Source organism: Silene latifolia, chromosome 1 (assembly GCF_048544455.1).
Source record: "Silene latifolia isolate original U9 population chromosome 1, ASM4854445v1, whole genome shotgun sequence".
Lineage (NCBI taxonomy): Eukaryota > Viridiplantae > Streptophyta > Magnoliopsida > Caryophyllales > Caryophyllaceae > Silene > Silene latifolia.
In genome coordinates this window covers 147,178,910-147,201,910 of record NC_133526.1, presented here as the reverse complement: position 1 = coordinate 147,201,910, position 23,001 = coordinate 147,178,910, and positions in this window count along the sequence as shown.

The window sequence follows — 23,001 nt, the reverse complement described above, 5'->3', positions numbered from 1 at the left end:
ACTTTGGGAGATGGTACGTGGGATTGCAAGGGTTGGATTGGGCATGGTGGTGGTGTCAGGGAAGGCGTAGGGTGGCGGTGGCAGAAGGGTTTTCGAGGGCTGTGGAGGCGGGTTTAAAACAGGGGAGCAGCGGACTTCGACCCAATTTGGACCCATAAACGGACCTAACTTGACCTGGGCTTGGGTGGGTTGTGACCTAGGCCGTGAATTGACCACTTTGTGGTGGTTGTGGGTGGTTGTTTCTGGCGTTTGGTACGGTGGGTGGCCGGAAAACGCGGGATAGGGCATAGTACGATTGCTTTGACTTGTTGGACTCGAACTGGGGTTGGCTGGGTTCATGGTCATTAGTCGGTCCTAGTGGTGGTGTTAGGGTGGTCGGAGGTGGTGGTTTGTGTGGATGGTTGACGGGTTTCGCAAAAACAGGGGGAGTTTTGGTTGTTGTTGTTGTCGTTGGTGGTGTCGTGAGTTGCTGGCCGTGGGTGGTGGTGACTGATGGTTGTTGAGCCGTACCTGGGTTTCTCCAGGAGGGACTCATGGTGGTCACGGGCTGCCATGGTGGTGGGTTTTTGCGTTTTTTGTCGGTGTCGGGTTTAAGGAGGGAGAATAGGGCGTGGTAGTGTGGGTTGTAAGGGGCAGTATGTCTGGTGGTTAGGGGTTGTTTGTGCGCGTCATGATGCAGGCTAGAGGTTGCGGGCCTGGGTGGTATCATTGGTGGTTGGTAGTGTCGGGAAAGGACGGGTGAAGGAAGGGTGTTGATCATGGTTTTAACGTGTTGTATGGGGTTGTGGGTGTGGGTGTGTACACGGGTTCTTTTGTTGGGTTTTATTTAATAATTAAGAAGGGTTGACTCGGGTTTCTTTTGTAAGCGGGTTTTAATATCGTAACCTTTAATAATTATAATAAATAATTATTTTGAATGATTAAATAAAAGGAATAAATAAATAAATAAATAATTGAATTGAATTATAATATTTTGATTAGGTGACGGTTGTGAAGAATTATAATCGGATCAAATTTGCTTTATTTATTGGACTGCTTGAGCTGCTTAATTGGAATTGCTTATCAGCAGGTAGGGATAAATCCTACTCAACGTTTACTCGATAATGTTTGTTGGATGGTTTTTATTAAAGTGAATTGATCGTATGTGAATTGTGTTGGTTGATATAAGCGTAATTGTTGGAAGGGAGATTTATATTGCATATGTTAGTTAATCATATCGTAAATGTTGGAAGGGAGAATACATTGTATATGTTGGTTATATCGTGGTGGAGTATTGTTGTAGTATTTACAGATTTATTCTGGCAGACATTACTTATAGTAATGTGGAGTGGTTGAACAGATTTATTCTGGCAGACGATTTATCGTGTTTACTCGAGGCAGGCCCCAGATTGGTCTGCATGCCATCTCTGGTGGATATTACTCAACTATATGTTGAGGCAGACATTACCTTTTGGTAATGTAGTGTGTGTTTACTCACCTTCGGGTTGAGGCTGCCCCGGCCAGGGATTGGCGGGATGATTAGTGTAACGAGTAAGTAAAAGAAAGGAGCACGTTGTCAGGGGTTGTGCAATGAAAAAGTAAATTGGACTATTTATCGTATGTTTTTGTTGTTAGTATTTATTCCTACTCAACCTCGCGGTTGACTGTGTATTCGTGAACACCTGCGGTGAACCGTTTTATGGGGAGCAGATTTGACAGGTACCAAAGATTAGCTGACTTGGGAGCATTGGGATGAGAGCTCGACTTGGACCATAGTTGAAGTCTAGATCACTTAGAACCATTATATCACTGTATTTATTTCCGCTGCGAGATGTATTGTATTTTATATTAAGTTTTAGTTGGTTGAGTTGTAATAAACATGTAATCATTAAGTTTTAATTTAAAGTACTTTGGTGAGTTGTACTTTGTTATTCACTACCTCGGGAAACCGAGATGGTAACAGTTCTATTTATTTGGGAATGTCTAGCTAAAGGCTCCTGAGTAAATGGGGGTGTTATAAAGTGGTATCAGAGCAAAACGATCCTCAGGCCTAACTAATGAGTAATAATGAACTTAGGATGTGTCTAAATAAAATGAACCCCGGGTAGGTGATGGGGTGATGTCGTCGCTCATCCAATCAAACTCATTTATAAAACTCAACAAACAACTAGCTAGTGGTAAGTCGAGGTCGATCCATGGGACGGTGGTTACTCAAATTATTCAATCTAATTATGGTTATGCTTGGGGTTGTCACAATTATAATGGGTTGATGATTCTAAGCTAATAAAGGCAATAAACAAGCAACAAAAGGAAAGATGTAAACAATTGATTAAAAAGCACTAGGGTGTCATGGGATTATAGGGGAATCATGGGATAAGATCATACAAACATGTTCTCAAATTATAAGCAAGCAATTATTGTTGTGATGGATTGAGTTGGGTTATATCTTACAATCCTAGGAAAGTTTGGGTCCCGGAGCCGAATCGATTAGATTGTACAACACCTACAAGTCGACTTAATCTTCCCTACTCAACAACATGCATGGTCTAATGAGACTCGAGTTGGGTTATGTCTTACAAGTCTCATTGAAAAGATAGGAGATGATAGTAAATGCAAGGATTCATAGGCTTAGCATTTCATCAAACATAACATGTGCATGAGTTGAGATCAAAACAAGCAAGCAAATAAAACATGAAAGCATATTAATTTAAGCATGAATCATTCCCCATGTTGGTTTCCCCTAATCACCCATTAACCCTAGCTAAGAGACTACTCACTTATCATCATATTGAACATGCTAGCAAGGTTGCCAATCATACTAACAAAGTGAAACATGATGAACAAATAAAAGTAATTAGCAATAATTAAAAAGAGATTAAGAGATTATACCTACTAATGATTCCAATAACAAAGCAAGAATAATAGAAGAACTTGATGATTGATGGAAGGTTGTCAATCTCCCAATAAACCCAATAATCTTCTAATTACCCAATAATAAACTTGAATTCCTCAATAATAAACTTGAACAATGATTAAAGGAAAGATTAATGTATATTTTGTGGAAAGATTAAATGATAATCTATTCTAATCTACTACTAATCTAATCTAAGGAAAGATTGATTCCACCTCCTAAAAACTTCCTTGTTTGATTATTACAAATGGGGTATTTATAGTGGAAATTAGGGAGGATGCATTAGGGTTAACTAAGGGCTAAACTAGTAATTACACTTTTTAAGTTGAGCAAGGAGCCTCGATTTTTTTCGAGAGGAAGGGCGTCTTTCTCGGAGCTTGAAGAACACGAAAATCATCGGAAAGAAATCCGAGCGGATTGGAGTCGGGACGGCCGGATTCTTGCGGTGGAATCCGAGCGGATTCAAGAGCAAGACGCTCGGATTGTAGTGGGAGAATCCGAGCGGATTCAGAGCAATCCGAGCGGATTGGGCAATCCGAGCGTCTTCAGCGCGGGACGCGCGGATTCTTGTACAGCTTCTTTGTTTGAGCTCGGATTGTAAAACGGACGTCATTTTCTCATCCGGACTCTTATTGGAGTGATTCAAAAGCCTAGATCGCTTGTTTTTTCGACGCCGTTCCATCTAGCATATTTTCAGAGCCAAATGAGCAACCCTTGGTTTGCGTTTCGAGCGATTTCTTCATGCAATGCCTTCCTTGCTTTTCCTCCTTGCTTTAAACCTTATGACCCTTCTTTATACTCTTTATTCCTACATCATTGGTCATCATTCTTGCCTCCTCATCATACTAGTCCATCTAGTATCATTAATAAGCTTCCAAATATGCACGAAAGACGGGAATTTCCGCCTTATTATCTCCTTTTCTACAAAACATATGAAATTCGATAGAAAAGCAAAAAGGAAGGTTTTGACGGATAAAATGGCCATGAAATGCTATAATAGTATGCAAAATAGGCTCAATTAGGGGACTAAATATGCGCTAATTATGGTCACATCAAATATCCCCAAACCGAACCTTTACTCGTCCCGAGTAAAGAGGTGACTAAAACTAGACCTTTATTTAAACTAACCTAATAACATAACCGATATGAGACAATTAGCGGGTCTCACTCCGCCCCTTCAACTCACAACAAGACAACCATGAGGTAGGATGCCTTCTTGCAAGGCAAGGTGGGTCTTGCCAAAATGGCGACACATCCAAACATTAAAGCACACAAAATCAAGTAATGGATGCATCTACAAAAGAATAGCCACTTTCCTCATCTAAGTGGCGGAAATTATCTACAAGGGAAGCAATTCAAGGGTACACACTCCTTCATAGATGCAATTTTTTCAAACTACTAAGCCTAGAAGAATACCAATAAATCACCTCCAAGTTGTGTCAAGCTAGGGTACCCTTGTCCTCAATCGTTAAATGCTTTTGTCAAGAGTAGACTCCCTATGGCGTTAGAAACACTGGAGGATCGCGGAATTCCCCCTCTTGCCTAGACAAGAAGAAGGGTCGTCCCCTCTCTACCATGCACAAAAATGGATACGATGGATAAAGGGATCGATAGAATTTGAGTTTCATTTTGGGAGTTTGCTTTTGTTTTTGTTTTTCCCCCCAATTTCTTGTGGCATTTGACATTTGAGAACACTTTCTTTTTGCCATTTCTTTTTGATTTTTGGCATTTCAATACTTGACAACTTTTTGCATTTCTTTTTGAACATTTTCAAAGTCACCCCAATTAGTAACGAGGGTGCCTTGTATTTGAAGCTTAGGAGTTCTATTTTCGCTCCTCTTTTCATTTGATGCATTTTTGCAAACTTTCTTTCATTTTTCATTTCTTTGAACTCAAATTGATTTCTTTTTGTGCCCATTCCCTTTGATGTCAAAATATATGGTAGAACATGGATGAATGATAGATGTATGCATGGTTTCAAGGGTCACCTTGGAATAAACGGTAGCCAAGGAGTTATCACACCACAAGGTACTCTTGACTAGGCCTTAAACCATGGGTCAAAGGATACTAGCATGACACATCCTAGGGTGTTTTACAGGTATTCTAACAAGCAAAGTCTTAAGAAGAAAAAGCATCTACTAGGGCCTATATACACTTGTCAAGCTTCCCAAATAGACGGTTTCACAAAATTTTTCTAACCATGCAAACTACATGCCATGATGCAACTAACATTTATACATCCTAATGCATATGATTCTACCAACTAATATGACAAGTAAACTAAATGCAAGTCCTAAGTTCACATTGTTATACCGCATCAATCAAAATAAAGCCACATAGTCATCAACATAAAGAGGAAAAAGGAGATTGGAAAGATCATACCATGCGGTCTTCAATATCCTCATATCTCGGATGTGGCGTAGTCAATCAATGTGAACAAGGGTGAACAAACACAATATATATACAAACAATATATACAAGACTACACTAAAAAGGAGATGAACTTGTTTTTGGATTTTTCAATTTTTCAAATTTTTATGGTTTTTGTTTTTATTAAATTAAAAGACATATTTTTGTGATTTTTCGAAATTTTTCAATTTTTATGCATTTTGGAATATAAATTCCCATCCCCCACTTTATTTTGGACATTGTCCTCAATGTACATGTAGGAGTAGGAATAGAAAGGAAAACATGTTTTTGGATTTTTGATTTTTTGAAATAAAGAACAAATGCAATGATATGATATGAATGAATGCATGTTCTAACTAAATGCAACTCTATATGACATATATATCAAATGAATGCAATCTAAACTATACTAGATGATGCATGATTTCTAGTAGACTATGGTCACTTATGATCAAACCTCCCCAAACCGATTTAAACACTATTTCTAGTGTAGAAACGAATAGGTTTGGCCATTAGTGACAATGCATGAATTCTAGTCTATATGCAACTAACTACATGAATCATGTGAGATATAATACAATGCAAACTACACTAAATGCATATATACAAATTAATGGTTTTTAAGGGACTCATCAAACCAAAGATTATCAATTAACAATTTCATGGAAAATCATCACTAGCACTCAAAGCACGTAGAAGTCGGTCAAATTCTTGGGAGTGGGACATGAATAGGCATGCACAGCAACACAAGATTATGCAATTGAAAAATGCCCAAGTAAAAGACCGAACAAGCATATCAAGAGTATCATGACAAAAATCATAAGAGAAATGATGGATGGAAGGAACATGAAATGGGTAGTTGGTTGGCAATTCACTCAACTCATCCTCCAAATAGTCAAAATCACCACATTCAATGCAAGTACTCTCATTATCATCCAAGGTGATCTTAAGGGTGTCTATTTGGGGTTCCCAATTGTCCTCATCATATTCCTCATCCCAACAAGGTCCATTATCAAAGGGGTTGTCATAGCAAGGCTCACCAAGCTCAACACAATTGTCTCCCTCAAATATGTCATCCTCAAAGGGTGAGTTTTCACTCAAGTTCACATCCATATCATTCTCACTTTGCCCATTAACATCAAATTCCATGGAGGTTAATTTCATTGAAACACAAGAAGAGTAGGATGACGGCATCCAAGCATTAGTTTCACAATCAAGAATGTACTCCTCCTCATCATCACTCTCCTCATCTAGCACTCCATCTTCCCAAGGTGGGGTAATTTTGTGGACAAAGTGGGTTGGCTCAAGGTTATATGAAGGTTTCTCATCCTCACAAATCTCATTTTCATCATAGTTTTCCTCAATGAATTTTTGAAATGTGGTTTTTATCACTTCCATACCTTCCTTGGCATTCTCAAAGATGTCATGTACAATTTGCTTAAGACAATGGGTGGTCATGAACTCAACAAATTCCCAAAATTCCTCACAACTCATCTCACATATCCTACCACCACTCAAGTGAAATGCCAAGTTGCGGGTTTCAAGGTTCATGCCATTATAAACAACACAACATGCTTCATAATTTGAAATAGTAAAACCATGATGCCAAGCATGAGTCATATAATCTTCAAATCTTGCAACATATTTATCAAATGATTCATTTTCATATTGCCAAAAAGTGAATGTAGACATGTTGGGCATGTGAAAAAGAACAAGTACAAGAAATAAATTCCCAAGGAACCAAAATTCCTCAAGAAGAAGCACAACTAAAACTAGACAAAAGAACAATTCAAATAAACAACACCGTCCCCCTAAACAACGGCGCCATTTTGATGGGGTGATGTCGTCGCTCATCCAATCAAACTCATTTATAAAACTCAACAAACAACTAGCTAGTGGTAAGTCGAGGTCGATCCATGGGACGGTGGTTACTCAAATTATTCAATCTAATTATGGTTATGCTTGGGGTTGTCACAATTATAATGGGTTGATGATTCTAAGCTAATAAAGGCAATAAACAAGCAACAAAAGGAAAGATGTAAACAATTGATTAAAAAGCACTAGGGTGTCATGGGATTATAGGGGAATCATGGGATAAGATCATACAAACATGTTCTCAAATTATAAGCAAGCAATTATTGTTGTGATGGATTGAGTTGGGTTATATCTTACAATCCTAGGAAAGTTTGGGTCCGGAGCCGAATCGATTAGATTGTACAACACCTACAAGTCGACTTAATCTTCCCTACTCAACAACATGCATGGTCTAATGAGACTCGAGTTGGGTTATGTCTTACAAGTCTCATTGAAAAGATAGGAGATGATAGTAAATGCAAGGATTCATAGGCTTAGCATTTCATCAAACATAACATGTGCATGAGTTGAGATCAAAACAAGCAAGCAAATAAAACATGAAAGCATATTAATTTAAGCATGAATCATTCCCCATGTTGGTTTCCCCTAATCACCCATTAACCCTAGCTAAGAGACTACTCACTTATCATCATATTGAACATGCTAGCAAGGTTGTCAATCATACTAACAAAGTGAAACATGATGAACAAATAAAAGTAATTAGCAATAATTAAAAAGAGATTAAGAGATTATACCTACTAATGATTCCAATAACAAAGCAAGAATAATAGAAGAACTTGATGATTGATGGAAGGTTGTCAATCTCCCAATAAACCCAATAATCTTCTAATTACCCAATAATAAACTTGAATTCCTCAATAATAAACTTGAACAATGATTAAAGGAAAGATTAATGTATATTTTGTGGAAAGATTAAATGATAATCTATTCTAATCTACTACTAATCTAATCTAAGGAAAGATTGATTCCACCTCCTAAAAACTTCCTTGTTTGATTATTACAAATGGGGTATTTATAGTGGAAATTAGGGAGGATGCATTAGGGTTAACTAAGGGCTAAACTAGTAATTACACTTTTTAAGTTGAGCAAGGAGCCTCCGGGATTTTTCAGAGGAAGGGCGTCTTTCTCGGAGCTTGAAGAACACGAAAATCACTGGAAAGAAATCCGAGCGGATTGGAGTCGGGACGGCCGGATTCTTGCGGTGGAATCCGAGCGGATTCAAGAGCAAGACGCTCGGATTGTAGTGGGAGAATCCGAGCGGATTGGGCAATCCGAGCGGATTGGGCAATCCGAGCGTCTTCAGCGCGGGACGCGCGGATTCTTGTACAGCTTCTTTGTTTGAGCTCGGATTGTAAAACGGACGTCATTTTCTCATCCGGACTCCTATTGGAGTGATTCAAAAGCCTAGATCGCTTGTTTTTTCGACGCCGTTCCATCTAGCATATTTTCAGAGCCAAATGAGCAACCCTTGGTTTGCGTTTCGAGCGATTTCTTCATGCAATGCCTTCCTTGCTTTTCCTCCTTGCTTTAAACCTTATGACCCTTCTTTATACTCTTTATTCCTACATCATTGGTCATCATTCTTGCCTCCTCTTCATACTAGTCCATCTAGTATCATTAATAAGCTTCCAAATATGCACGAAAGACGGGAATTTCCGCCTTATTATCTCCTTTTCTACAAAACATATGAAATTCGATAGAAAAGCAAAAAGGAAGGTTTTGACGGATAAAATGGCCATGAAATGCTATAATAGTATGCAAAATAGGCTCAATTAGGGGACTAAATATGCGCTAATTATGGTCACATCAGTAGGAACTGTTAGGTGCCCCTCTTAGTGCGGTTAAGAAGGCGCCCTTAATTCGTACCATGGCCCTCTCAGTTTTGAACCGGAAACCCTGAGAGAATACTTGAGAGTGTGGGATAATTTAAAATGAATATTGTTTATTTTGCCTCGGAAGTTTTGTTTGCCTTGTTTGAATATTGTTTTCGTTGATGACTCTGGTTACGGGGACGTAAATTTGCTTCTAGGAAGAGAGGATGTGATATGATTTTAAGCATTGGTAGATGTGTATGGTTATACAAAAGTGCGATGGTATGTATTTGGGGAGGCATAGTTGTGATTAATATGTGAAGCATGATGGGTATAAGTGAAATTGTGAAGAATGTGATTTTGGTTGATTTCTCGATATTTTATCCTTGATTGTCTTGGCTGCCATTTACTGTCTCTTTTAAATTATTATATTAGATTTTTTATGTGTGATACCCTTATGAGTTAGCTTTTACATGCCACTGGTCTCATATTCAAATAATATATAGTTTAGGAGAAATAAATATTTTAGTGGACAGTAGTCGAAATATTCCTTTACAGTGATGTTTTTGCGCCATGTTTTTGTAAAATTTGCCATTTAAAAACTACCTGTCGATTTAGTGTAATTCCAACTACATTGTTTACAAGATTCGTATATTTTTGTAAATTGATAAGCCACGTTGCAAGGTAAATTTTTGAAAATTAATAGTGATTTTTACAAATTGACCTAAGTTTCTGACAAGTTGCTGTGAAATTTCTGTTTCGACCAAGTAGTTTGTAAAATGCATTATAAATTGACCTTATGAGTTTTTGACTTGATTCTTTCTCATGGTTTACTAACTCTCGGTATTTTCTAAAAAGTATAAGTTCTCAAGAAGTAATTACGTTATTATTTATCTATGATTTTTAAAAGTTATAACATGTTTTCCTAGCCTTGAGATGTATCAGTTTTTGTTTCTTATCTTTTGAACATTGATATTTTGATGTTGTAAATTATGTGAAGTAGGATGACATGTCTAGTGATATACGGAATGTGTTCCCTAAGCCTATATTTATATTCACATTAAATGCATCAATGTCTAAGTTAGATATCATTATGAAGAAAAGATTAAACTAAACAATTATGCGTATTTGATTAAAAATTATGATTTAGTTCGGCAATGTATTCGTCGATAGCTAAATTAACAAGTTGAAGTTTAAATGAAGACCTGTTCGAATATCTTATATGATTAGTTATGCTATTTAGAAGTAAATCAAAGGCTTTGTTATTCATTTAATCATTACTTGGAGTTGTGTCGGAAATAAAAGTTGTCTTGTGTTACAGTGTGTGTTCTTTATTTTGTGGCATTACGATAACTATTTGATTTATCCTATTGTTTGATATTCCGAACTTCGAGGACGAAGTTTATTTTTAAGGGGAAGGAATGTAATACTACGAATATTTTAGTTATTGTTGTGTTACCTTGTGATAAGATTGGCGTGATTGATAATCGTAAAATGCTTAATTGTGTTGGATGGTGCTTAGTTATGAGGATGTTATAAGTGTTGTGGTAGTAGTTGTGGGCGAACTTCAGGACGAAGTTCATTTTAAGGAGGTAAGACTGTAATACCCCGTAATTTAGTGAAGTTTATATAACTAATTTACGTAATTCGAATAATTGATTGTGATGGTTATAATTAATAATTGTGAGTAAGACGGAATGATATAATAAAATAATAGAATAATAGAGTAATGGGTCGGAATGGTAATTGGGTAATAATAATATACGATAATTTATATGGTAATAGTGCATGATTATTATGTTATAATAATAATAGTAATTGTATTTATAATAATAATATTTTTTATGAGACGGTAATTAAATAAATAAAATAATAAAGAAAGACGGGATTGGAGTTGGGTCATGTGCTATAGGGCTTGGGTCGACTATATATGTTGCGTAAATGGGTTGATTAATTGTCGGGATCAGATAATTACTAATAATAATAATAAATATATTTTATATTTCCTAATTGGTTCCTTATAACCTTAGCCTACAAATATAAATAGATGAAACCTCAAGCAATAGTCTTTATTATTCATCAAATCTGAAAATAATTCACAAGAGGGAGATTAAGAAAGTATTGGTGACAGAATTAGCAGCGATAATTAATTAAGGTAAAATTCTAATCTCGTTTTATTTTCTTATTAAGCTGAATGTCGGACGATCTTAAGACGCTAAGAAACTGACCCAAACATTGACGGAATCAGACCAAACTTTGGGAGATGGTATGTGGGATTGCAAGGGTTGGATAGGGTATGGTGGTGGTGTCAGGGAAGGCGTAGGGTGGCGGTGGCAGAAGGGTTTTTGAGGGCTGTGGAGGCGGGTTTAAAACAGGGGAGCAGCGGACTTCGACCCAATTTGGACCCATAAACGGACCTAACTTGACCTGGGCTTGGGTGGGTTGTGACCTAGGCCATGAATTGACCACTTTGTGGTGGTTGTGGGTGGTTGTTTCAGGCGTTTGGTACGGTGGGTGGCCGGAAAACGCGGGATAGGGCATAGTAAGATTGCTTTGACTTGTTGGACTTGAATTAGGGTTGGCTGGGTTAATGGTTATTAGTCGGTCCTAGTGGTGGTGTTAGGGTGGTCGGCGGTGGTGGTTTTTGTGGATGGCTGACGGGTTTCGCAAAAACAGGGGTAGTTTTGGTTGTTGTTGTTGTCGTTGGTGTTGTCGTGAGTTGCTGGCCGTGGGTGGTGGTGACTGATGGTTGTTGAGCCGTACCTGGGTTGCTCCAGGAGGGACTCGTGGTGGTCACGAGCTGCCATGGTGGTGGGTTGTTGCATTGTTTGTCGGTGTCGGGTTTAAGGAGGGCGAGTAGGGCGTGGTTGTGTGTGTTGTAAGGGGCGGTATGTCTGGTGGTTAGGGGTTGTTTGTGTGCGTCATGATGCAGGATAGAGGTGGCGGGCCTGGGTGGTATCATTGGTGGTTGGTAGTGTCGGGAAAGGACGTGTGAAGGAAGGGTGTTGAGCATGGTTTTAACGTGTTGTATGGGGTTGTGGTTTGGGTGTGTACACGGGTTCTTTTGTTGGGTTTTGTTTAATAATTAAGAAGGGTTGACTCGGGTTTCTTTTGTAAGCGGGTTTTAATATCGTAACCTTTAATAATTATAATAAATAATTATTTTGAATAATTAAATAAAAGGAATAAATAAATAAATAAATAATTGAATTGAATTATAATATTTTGATTAGGTGACGGTTGTGAAGAATTATAATCGGATCAGATTTGCTTTATTTATTGGACTGCTTGAGCTGCTTAATTGGAATTGCTTATCAGCAGGTAGGGATAAATCCTACTCAACGTTTACTCGATAATGTTTGTTGGATGGTTTTTATTAAAGTGAATTGATCGTATGTGAATTGTGTTGGTTGATATAATCGTAATTGTTGGAAGGGAGATTTATATTGCATATGTTGGTTAATCATATCGTAACTGTTGGAAGGGAGAATTACATTGTATATGTTGGTTATATCGTGGTGGAGTATTGTTGTAGTATTTACAGATTTATTCTGGCAGACATTACTTATAGTAATGTGGAGTGTTTAACAGATTTATTCTAGCAGACGATATTTATCGTGTTTACTCGAGGAAGGCCCCAGATTGGTCTGCAGGCCATCTGGTGGATATTACTCAACTATATGTTGAGGCAAACATTACCTTTTGGTAATGTAGTGTGTGTTTACTCACCTTCGGGTTGAGGCTGCCCCGGCCAGGGATTGGCGGGATGATTAGTGTAACGAGTAAGTAAAAGAAAGGAGCACGTTGTCAGGGGATTGTGCAATGAAAAAGGAAATTGGACTATTTATCTTATGTTTTTGTTGTTAGTATTTATTCCTACTCAACCTCGCGGTTGACTGTGTATTCGTGAACACCTGTGGTGAACCGTTTTATGGGGAGCAGATTTGTTAGGTACCAAAGATTAGCTGACTTGGGAGCATTGGGATGAGAGCTCGACTTGGACCATAGTTGAAGTCTAGATCACTTACAACCATTACATCACTGTATTTATTTCCGCTGCGAGATGTATTGTATTTTATATTAAGTTTTAGTTGGCTGAGTTGTAATAAACATGTAATCATTAAGTTTTAATTTAAGGTACTTTGGTGTGTTGGACTTTGTTATTCACTACTTCGGGAAACCGAGATGGTAATATTTCTATTTATTTGGGAATGTCTAGCTAAAGGCTCCTGAGTAAATGGGGGTGTTACAGATTACATGGTTGTGTGGTGATTAACTGTTGTTGTTGTATATCGTATTGGCATTGGATTCTGATTTGGTGATTGTTGGTAGTGTATTGTGATTATCGTATAACTGTCTCTGGTTTGTGAGGTGCGTCCTCGGCTGAGTAGAGTCACTTGCGGGAGTGGCTTCACGCCCTTGATTCGTCTTCTGTGGAACCCGCCACAGGAGTGATGTGCACATTAAGGAACATGGGTTTATCGCTCGGATGAGATGAGCGGGGCTTAGGTTGGAACGGCTGCGGTCCCCCACTGGCGGTGTTGAATACTTGTTGCGATGAGTACTCTGGCAAAACTGCACACTTTAGTGTGTAGTCAGGTGTCTGGTGATGTGACGGAGTTGGTGGATTGGATTGGCTTGTGTTGTTGTTTTTATTGCAGCTGTTTGTTTTGTGTAATCAGTACTGACCCCGTTTAATTGTTTTAAAAACTGTGGTGATCCATTCGGGGATGGTGAGCAGTTATTGAGCTGGTATGAGTTGATGCCCATGGGATAGCTGGGTTGAGTCATCACGAGCTGTTTTAGAAGTCTTCCGCTATGTCGAACATTCTTTTAGTTGTTTAGTTGGTTTGACATTTTTGAGAACAATTGTATTTCATTTTATCAGTTTTGGTTGGACTTGTATCATGTTAAACTCTTAAATAAAGTACATTTCGTTATTGTCTATTTCTTTTATCATTCCCTTGGGTAACCGAAAAGGTAGCACTTCCATGCCTTAAGTGGTCCTGGTAAGGCACTTGGAGTATGGGGGTGTTACAAAGTGGTATCAGAGCGACGATTTTGGAACCTGTAACTAATGAACTCAATGAACTTAGGGAGTCAAAGTAAAATGAACCCGGGTAGGAGTTGTTAGGAGCTAATGCAAAGACTTGGGAGACGTCCTAAAGTCGTGATCTCGCCCTACAACTTTATACCGGTCACTATGCATGGGGTGTGTGTCGGGATCGCTATGTGTTTACCTTGTCTGTTGTATATCTATATAGAAATGTATGGTATGAATCAGTGGATGAATGCATATAGAGGATATGAGGTGTTGAGGTGAATGATGATGATAGTGTATGTATGCATGTTGGTTAGATAATGAACTCGTATGATGAATGTTTTATAATGTGGCATTTTAGAAACATGTGGAGTAGGTTTGATGTTTGTGGTATATATATATATATATTAGTGTTATGTTTGTCGTTTGTCGTTTTATATATAAACATAGCTGGTTGGTAGTGTTGAGATATGCATGCGCGTAGTATATGAGTCAGCATGACTCGATCGAGTGGGGGGCACTCGATCGAGTAGGTGATTGACTCGATCGAGTGGGTGTGACTTGATCGAGTAGGTGGTTTTTCGTTTATGGGCAGCAGTCTGTTTTTTGGCACTCGATCGAGTATATTTGGGCACTCGATCGAGTGGGGTCAGCTCGATCGAGTAAGGAGGTGGCTCGGTCGAGTACGTTTTTGGATGCATTTGTAAGATTGATTAACCTCTTATTAGACACTTCTAATAATATTATAAGTTTAGTTTAGCCATAAACTAATTAGATCTTATGCATGCATAACAATAAAATACAAAGTAAGAAGAAAACCGATCTAGTTACAATAAGGGCCGAATGGTTTATACTAATCGGTCTCCTACCAAATTAGTCTTCTTAAGAAATTCCAAATGCTCCAACAAAACCCTTAGATTCAATAATAGAATCTACTCCTCAAGGATTCGTACCAAGATAATCACCCTTAATGCATATACTAATTTGAATACTAGAATTAGTATATGAGCCCTTAAAATTGATACTAATATTATGGTTTACTACTTCTAGTAATGATAGAATAATATTAGAGATTTGTGAGTTTTTACTTCTTAAGTTTTCTACAACTATTAGAGAGAATGATTAATAATCCCTCTAATAATATATATAAGAATGAATCATATAAATTAGAAGAGAAAAACTCTCCCACTTTACAAGGGGTGGCCGGGTGGTATGGGTAGTAACGCCCAATACTTTTTCAAGTTTCTCTTCTCAAGAGTCTAGGCATGCAACCCTATGATTAGTAGGGTATGATTGTGTTCCCTTCAATTAAATGAACACAACACAACCAACTCCCTACACCCCTCGTTTACACGGCACATAAGGACTTAAGATGGTCCATTTTAAGTTTGTCAATTGTTCAATTTGTGTAGTTTGACATATTGGACATGTTACTAGACATGTTATTTAATAATGCATTTTTAACTTATTAAAAATCATTATATTAACAAAATAAATCACATACAAAAATTAACTAGTAATTCATGATTACAAGCAATTAAAATGGGTCATAGAATTATAAATCACAACATGTATTTATAATAAACCATTCATTCTTATTTTAATTGTTTTATAAAGAATAATAAATCCTAAGTAATAAAACAATTTAATTACTTAGCACGAATCTTATTTAATCGAATTACAATAAGATACGATATTTCACTCACAAAATCATTCGTTCAATATTTTTCAAGGAATTAATTAACTTGTATCAACATACAATTAATTAATTAATCAATTAAGAGTGTTACCCTAGAGGTATGACCTTAAGGGATCAACTGATCACCACCGTCATATGACAGTAATGTCAAACTCTAGTAAGCCAATCATTACCGATTAATGTGGATCAGTTGATAATAAATATTTCTTTCCCTCAACATTCTTAATATGTGATTTAAACATGTGATCGCATTATTGTCGAGGACACATACTCTAACAATCTCCCACTTGTCCGCGACAAGTGTGCATCACTAATTCTATTGTCCTATTACTATCTCCCACTCAATGCAAGGTGTCTTGAAGGTCGTACTTGCATTTGATCATATCATAAGTGGTTTCCTCGATCCGGAGAATAACTGTCTGACCGGAATTATCTACCATAGATACCTTCCGAGCGTGGCCACGCATTTCCAGTTCATTACTCCTCGAGTGGCCTTGAGATATAAGATAATCCTGGCGGGGATTGATAATTCCTATCACACTCTTCCCTTTGAATAGTCACAACTCATCATGACCCAAAACATGCCCATTTGACCCCAATTACGAAGGTCATAGAACGTGAATCAAACTCACTCTGAAACTGTGCCAACTTAGGCGAACAGTCTTTAGTCAAAGAATAGACTCATAAGAATACTATAGTAGCTCTCGCCACGACCAGGCTATAAAAATTTCCAGAACTCTATAAGTGCTCATTAGCCCGACAAAGTGTCCCATACAGTCTGCCTATGTGATCGACTAGTCATATCTTATGACTCTATGGCACTTGAACTTGCCATCAATCGCATCACACTCTAGTTACTTCGAGATGTCACCTCATATAAGTAACTAGGGGAGAATACTATGTTAATCCAGTTCCCATTAATGGGGTTCAATATTGTCTCAACAACCCATTTGGATGTAACAAAGTACACGATGAGTTAACGATAACTCAAACGATAAATGTGATTATCACATACGAGTAGTCAATACCATATTACTACTCTATGTTTTATAATCACAAGTGTATTCATACACTTGCCAAATGAAATAAAATTTTAGCTTGTGAACATATCATGTGTTCAACTGTTCAAACTTTATGAATTGCGATTTCCTTCAATTTCATGTTATCTCTTATAGCATTAACTTTACTAAGTACATGTCTAGACTCCATGCTAGACTCAGGTTCTTTAGCTTGAAAGAAGTTCCTTCTATTATCATATAACTTGTGATTTGGGTTTCGGTGGACATCACTACTAGTAGTTTTTAAGGTACACCACCTAATCACAAATGTACTTAGGTTCCTCTTGTAGAATCTTGTAATGATTGACAATAAAATACTCTGTTTAGTCATTTACTCCTTAGGTCAATAAAATCAGCCTAGGATTTTCACAGATCCTAATGAGTTCGGAAACTTGAGTTTGTGTATCCTTAACACACAACTTAATATACTTCCAAACTCCAAAACAGACCATTAGTTATCCTTGAGAATTCATGACGGTTCCTTGAGGCTTACCAATGACTCTCATATGGGTTAACTTGTTGTCGGCTTATCATGCTCCAAGCATGTGATTCATCTAGGACATGTGCATTATGGTACACATGATTATATTAATGGCGGAAACAATAGTAATCATTTTCAAGTAGACAACAGTTCTTAGGTTCAGTAAATAACCATGACTCTATCATGGTAATTCTATATTCATCGACATGAATAACCTACTTAACTTGTTGATTACATTAAGATGAAGGATCTTAATCAACATAAGATACCCATCTAAGGGTCAATCTAACATCCCATATTCTAATAGATTCACATAATGTCCAATATCATCCAGAATTGAAAACCTAAATACTTCTTTATGAAAGATAGTATTTGCTCGTCATTCCCAATGAGTAATATGTTATGCAATTCATGAAGGATGATTGCTCCCACTAAAATTCATGTCTTACATGACTGTCACTGACTCCCACTCAATTCCACATATTTCATTTTTGACAACTCATTCGAGCCATTACATGAATTGGAATAATCATTGCTTTTATAAGTATTATTTAAAACCATACAAATATGTCATTCACATATCCCTTTCTAAATGCCCATTTGGAAAGAAGTTTTAATATCTAACTTATTCATTTTCAAAATGAAATGTAGCAATGATTTGAATCTTTAGCATAGTTAACAATTAACTTAGCTTTCGTAGACATCAACATGCCTCTCTATGCAACTCTTAATCATAAATTTCTATTTACTTTGGATTGGTCTCAACAATCTCAAATAAATCCATTTACTTGCATAGATACCAATTTAGTTTCATAAGGCTCTTAAGTGAAATGTCGAAATTTAAAATCTCTAGGTATATCCACCTTATAGATCAAAATCTTATTTTCCAAGAACATATTCTTTTGTCTTTTCATAAGTCTCAAGTTATCTTAAGAACGCTTTCTTTTGGTCTCCTCAGGTCAAGAGTCTAACCTAAGAACATCTTCTTTTGGTCTCCTCACGTAGATCCCATCTAGTCAAGGTTTGTGGCTAAATTCACTCCCACTCTATCTTTAGAAAAATACATGTATTCTCTTCAAAGATAGCTTTATAAGCCACAAACAACTTTGTACTTATGATAGTAAAGGAGGAAAATATTACACATGATAACTTTTAGTGACCCATTTGAGACATATTGTAAATACATTTTAGTTCCCTAATATGTGAGTTCAATAGCTCAACATAACTTTATAATTGATCTTATATAAGTAAGTTGTTACTTTTAGTAACAATGGCATAAGGAGAATCGAATTCATAGCTTATGGACATATAATGATTCAATCATTATAATTGTCTATTTGATCAATTTAAGTCGATAAGCTTATGTTTCTCGATGCAAGTAGTGTATGATGAAAATTTTTAGAACAAACGATACGATAAAGTGATTGACTTGGGTTGCAAACCAAGTCACCAATATCCAAAATACAACCATTGTTTAAAGGAAACAAACAAATTTCCAAGTCGAACGAGGAAATCAAAATAGTTCTAAAATTTCAAAATACAATATGAAAATAAAGACAAAGTAAGGCCTCCATAGATCTAGCACCATGGGCGGCTACATATAGTCTCCCTCAAGATCTTTTAGGCTTGCTTTTCTGTGCCCTTGTCTTTGCTCGGATGCCCTAAGTACAATAAAAAGGGTAAAAATCACAACTTGTATCAAAATACCAAAGTTGAGATTGAAACATAAAAGATAGGGATAATTATTTACCTACTAGAACAACTTTTCCAGCTTTGATATCGCCAAGGTACTTTAGACAATTCCTCTTCCAATGCCCAACACCATTACAATAGCGGCATTTGTCCCCGGACGGGGCACCCTTCTTGGGCTTAGAGGAGCTAGCTTTGAAAGCCTTTCCTTTGTTCTTGTAGGGAGTTCGCTTCTTTCCCTTATTGCCACCATTCTTAAAATTCCCTTTGCTCTTATGATTAATGTTGAGCACATCCTTGGTGGTGCTAATACTTAGCCCCATGTCCCTCTCGGCTTGCACAAGCATTTTGTGCAATTCATCGAGAGAAATTTTCAAGTTTTGCATATAAAAATTCACCCTGAATTGAACATATGCCTTAACCTTGTTTAAGGAATGAAGAATTCGGTCAATGACGAGTTCTTCGGGAATCTCTACCTTTTGCAATTTTAGAGTCTCAACATGCTCCATCAACTTGAACACATGAGGGCTAACTTTTTGGCCCTCCTTGATGTTGAGATCGAAGAATGCGGATTCTGCTTCATATTGAATGATCCTCGGAGCTTGTGAAAACATGGTCACAAGCTTCGTATAGATCTCATATGCGGTGCTAATCTTTATAGCACTCCTTTGGAGTTCGGCCTCCATAGAGAAGATCAACACATTTTTGATCGCGGCCGACTCCTTTTGGTAAGTCTCGTAGGCTTGCCTAGCGGCGGGGGAAGACCTTGCGTTAGGTGCGGCGGGAGAGGCCTCGGTAAGGTAACGAAGCTTGTCGTCACCCTCCGCGGCCAAGCAAAGTTGTGCGTCCCAATCGGCGAAATTGGACCCATTCTTTTCTATTTTACATAGATCCATGAAGGATCGGAGCCAAGAAACATTGGTGAGAGTGTTCGAGCTAGTGTTGGTGGATGAATTTGGAGTTGCTATTGCAATTGAGAAAAATAATTTTGACTACAAAATAAGAAGTGAAGGAATTAATAAACATTCATCGTTTTAATAATTCGTGTAAACATTTTAAAAAAGTTCTTAAGCATTTATATAGTGACCTCTACCCAACTACTATAAATGATTCCGAGATCCAAATTCATATTAACTCGGTCACGGGGAGCCGATTCATGCCTAATCAATATAATTCGGTGGAGTAACTCTTTAATCGATTCTACTTCTAGAACTCTCGGTCGATAAAATTACTTTAATATTTATCTTAAGCCCGGAACACCTGCAGCTACGGTCGCGAATATTTCCGTTGAGCTCAATCCAAATTTTGATGTAATAACAATTTACTACCCACGTACCCAACGTAACAAGTTTAGCACCCCGGTGAGCCGAGCCTACTTTCTTATGAAATTGGGATTCATGGTTCCACTATTTGGTAAGGCTAATTCTCAATTATTATTTAGTGAGAGGTCTTGTCAATTTATTATCTATCTCGTTTTAAGTGAACTAAAGCAGTGAACTATGATAATTATAATTGACACGGTTGATGACTCGATAAAATATAATATGCATGTGTAGTTATGGCGATTTGGCTATGCATGCAAACATATAAAACAAATGCAAAGCAAAGCAATAAAATCCTAGTATGACCTTCCTAAAATAGTAAATCTAATAAACTATTTACAAATTTGAAAACCAACTCCTTTAGTCCCTTGAACTTCATTTGGCACGCACTTCAAGGCAACACCGTCTTTCTTGGAACGCCTTTCCTAATGGCACCGTCTTCAAGGATCTCCGGGATAAATAAATTATATAGCTTTTCTACTTCATATATTATAAAAAGGAAAAACAAAAATAAAAATAAAAGTGATACGAGATCACATAAATTAAAACTGAATCGATATCTCCATTCATTTCGGGAAATATCAATTAAAAACTAAGGCCATACTAAGTACAAATTACATATTTCAAAATTATATAAAATAAAACTTGACATTCATAAAAAATGCAGCATTAATATATGTAATGAAACATGACATGTGAAATGCCAAATCGCCCTATTTAAGCTAAAATCGTATATTCGGTCCTGTTTTATGGATAATTGTGACTTAAAATCACACAATATTACATAAATCAAATCTATGTCCAAGTTAATTACCCTAACCTTCTTAGGATTCAAAAATTTAGTCTTCACTAAATATTTGACAATAATTTAATTCCCAATAAGTCATAAAAATTTGAAAATTTGAAAATCATAATTTTGTATATTCTGTAAAATTCCCAACATTCCAAAAAAAATTCATAAAAATTTGCCCATAGAATATATTAAATTCATTTCACAAATAAATCGCATAATACATAACTTTAACCTTTTAATTCCACATTAAACATAAAAATATGTAAAAATCAAAATTTAAAATTTTGAATATTCTAGATAAATTTCAGATCCTTGAAATGACAAATTTCAACCCCAAAAATCGAATTTACAATTATGACTAATTTAAAGTTGTTATTTATTAATTTTACAATATAAAAATCCATAATCATCCAAATCAAACGAAATTTGACATAAAACTTTAGATATGATGTTCATATCATATATACAAAATTGGGAAAAAATTTCATGCCATAAAATTCATTTTAGCTATTTTTGCCAAAATAGTCACTATTTAAATGATTTTTACATCTAAAAATCATAAATCATGCAAAATAAAACCATTTTACCTCAAAATTTACATACAGTGTGTAAATATTGCATGTGACAATATACTAAAATTTCATGGGCAGAAACGAAGTCTAACTAATTTTAACCAAAATACCTCAATTTATCCATTTTTATCATGTAAAAATCATAAATCATGCAATATAAAACACTTTTATACGAAATTTTACATACAATGTGTAAAATATTCATGTGAGGTTGTGTAAAAATGTCAAGGTCAGAATCATAGTCTAACTAATTTTTGTATTTTAAGTGTCATTTTATTCAATAAAATGTAATAAAAATACAAAAAATCATATTAAAGAGCAATATTTATACCATAAATCATCAAAATGACCTAAAATCAGTTTAGGACCAGAATATTTGTCATGCAAAAAATTTCGTGGTATTTATCCTCATAAATCATAAATTTCTAGTATTAAATGTTAACATTTTAACTCGGAAAAACAGTGACCGATTATGCATGCAACAACCATTGCTCTGATACCAATTGTAAGATTCATTAACCTCTTATTAGACACTGCTAATAATATTATAAGTTTAGTTTAGTCATAAACTAATTAGATCTTATGCATGCATAACAATAAAATACAAAGTAAGAAGAAAACCGATCTATTTACAATAAGGGCCGAATGGTTTATACTAATCGGTCTCCTACCAAATTAATTTTCTTAATAAAATCCAAATGCTCCAACAAGACCCTTAGATTCAATAGTAGAATCTACTCCTCAAGGATTTGTACCAAGATAATCACCCTTAATGCATATACTAATTTGAATACTAGAATTAGTATATGAGCCCTTAAAATTGATACTAATATTATGGTTTACTACTTCTAGTAATGATAGAATAATATTAGAGATTTGTGAGTTTTTACTTCTTAAGTTTTCTACAACTATTAGAGAGAATGATTAATAATCCCTCTAATAATATATATAAGAATGAATCATATAAATTAGAAGAGAAAAACTCTCCCACTTTACAAGGGGTGGCCGGGTGGTATGGGTAGTAATGCCCAATACTTTTTCAAGTTTCTCTTCTCAAGAGTCTAGGCATGCAACCCTATGATTAGTAGGGTATGATTGTGTTCCCTTCAATTAAATGAACACAACACAACCAACTCCCTACATCCCTCATTTACACGGCACATAAAGACTTAAGATGGTCCATTTTAAGTTTGTCAATTGTTCAATTTGTGTAGTGTGACATATTGGACATGTTACTAGACATGTTATTTAATAATGCATTTTTAACTTATTATAAATCATTATATTAACAAAATAAATCACATACAAAAATTAACTAGTAATTCATGATTACAAGCAATTAAAATGGGTCATAGAATTAT